The sequence below is a fragment of the Chinchilla lanigera genome, unplaced genomic scaffold, assembly GCF_000276665.1.
Source record: "Chinchilla lanigera isolate Chin_1 unplaced genomic scaffold, ChiLan1.0 scaffold00061, whole genome shotgun sequence".
In the NCBI taxonomy this organism is placed as follows: domain Eukaryota; kingdom Metazoa; phylum Chordata; class Mammalia; order Rodentia; family Chinchillidae; genus Chinchilla; species Chinchilla lanigera.
The window spans coordinates 6,692,513-6,694,696 of record NW_004955462.1 but is presented as its reverse complement, the minus strand read 5'-3'; the positions used below and the strand labels follow the sequence as shown (position 1 = coordinate 6,694,696).

The window sequence follows — 2,184 nt, the reverse complement described above, 5'->3', positions numbered from 1 at the left end:
TATTGAGTTCTGTAATCCTGCTTCAAATCTCTCTTAAACTTTGGTTCTTTATTACTCTCTTCTTAATTTTCTTTCCTTTTATTGAAGAGGCCTCATGTTTTGTTCTGTAGAATTTTCTACTTCCTTGATTTTGTTGAAAACTTTGTAAAGTTTTAGATAGTCAGTTCTTCAGAAGAAAAGTCAAGCAGAGGAGATTAAAAAGCTAGCTTAAGACTGATTCCCTCCACTATCTTTGTCATCAAGGATAATCCTTTTTGTAGCAGATGGCTTATTCATTTCATTGGTCATCAAGTCTGTCTGCTCCTCTGCAATCAACTGACAGCTGCCTCTTGCCCTGAAGTGCCGGCCACATCCCTGAGACATGAGGGTGAAGAATGGAGTGAGTGTATTTGGGCATATTGTATACCTGTTCATGAGGGCTGCTTTTAACTCTGGCAAAGTGGACATTGTAACCATCATTGACTCCTTTATTGACCTCAGTGACATGATTTACTACATGATCTAGTAAGATTTCACCCATGGCAAGTTCCATGGCACAGTCAAGACTGAAAAGAGGAAGCTTGTCATCAACTGAAAGGCCATCTCCATCTCCTAGGACCGAGTTCCCACCAACATCAAATCAGGTGACACTGGTGCTGAACTTGCTGTGGAGTCCACTGGGGTTTTTACTACTATGGAGAAGACTGGGGCTCACTTGAAGGGTGGAGCCCAGAGTCATCATCCCTTCCCCTTCTGTGGGTGCCCCATATTTGTGATGGTTGTGAGTGATGAGATGTAAAACTCCGGCAAGGCTGCCAGCAGTGCTTCCCATACCACCAATTGCGTAATGCCCTTGGCCAAAGTCATTCATGACAACTTTGTGGAGGGACTTACGACCACAATCCATGCCATCACTACCACTCAGAAGACTGTGTATGGTTCCGTTCAGAAACTACAACCTGGTGGTTGTGGGACTTCCCAGAACATCATCCTTGTGTCCACTGGGGCTGCCAAGGCTGTGGACAAGGTCATCCCTAAGCTAAACGGGAAACCCCCTGGCATTTGGGTTGTGGTCCTGCTGCCTGAAGAAAGCTGTCAAATATAATATCAGGAAGGTGGTGACACTGGCATCAGGGACCCCCTAAAAGGCAAAGGTATCCAGGGCTGTACTAAGGACCAGGTTGTCTCTTATGACTTCACCAATGACATTCATCTTTCCACCTGCAATGCTGGGGCTGGTGTTTCCCCCAGTGACAACTTTGTCAAACTCATTTCCTGGTCTGACCTTGAATTTGGGTACAGCAATGGGGTGGTAGACCTCACGCTCCACATGGCCTTCAAAGAGTAGGAACCTCTGGACCACTGTTCTGGTGAGACCATGAGAGGGAGAGAGACCTTCAGCTGCTGGAGATCCCTGGTGGTCCATTCATTCTCCTAGCACACTGAGAATCTCCCCATCTCACAGTTTCTACTTCAAACTTCTTGGAAAAGGAAAGGGGCCTAGGGAGCTCTGCCTCATCACATACCTTCACCACCACAAAATAAAGCCCACGGGTTGCCCCCCCAAATCATCAGAACTGGTGCTCACCTTCAAGCCTAAACAGTTAACATTGTTTGGAGATCCAAAATTCAGGAATGTACCCAGACAAAGAAGTAGAGTACAAAGATAATACATATATATGTGCCACATATGGGTGTGTACATGTACAAGCATATATACACATGTGCTTGTGCACCTTGTACATATACAGATGTGTTCTTAAGCATGTTCAAAATGTGAATTAAAGTTCTGTTTTCATTTTTCTTATGAAGTTTGCTCATAAATGAAACCTTTGGCTGAATCTTCATTTCTACTGGTAAGCAAGATAGAAGCATAAGCAAACTTATGTTTTCCAAATATTTTTCCTGTAAAAGGGATTGCTTTCAACCATAAAGCTTGTATTCATGCTTTGCCTGCATTACAGGTATGTTTGGATACAGATGTAATTTCTATGATTTATTATAAGTAAACATTTTGTCTCATCATAACTATATTATAATTATATTCAGAATAAATACTGTATGTTATTGATAAATAATACATATTTAAGCTATTCAGATCCATAGATTTCTGTACTAATATTATAGCCTCCCAACCAATCTCCCCACTTTCATCTTCACAAATTTCTTCACATCCAGACAATATAATAGCTTTAGGTTTATTTT

The 2,184-nt window shown here is 42.0% G+C and overlaps 1 pseudogene; it reads left to right on the top strand.

Moving 5' to 3' along the window:
- Positions 1 to 201: 201 nt before the first annotated feature.
- Positions 202 to 1,327, top strand: LOC102029599 (annotated as a pseudogene).
- Positions 1,328 to 2,184: the final 857 nt, after the last annotated feature.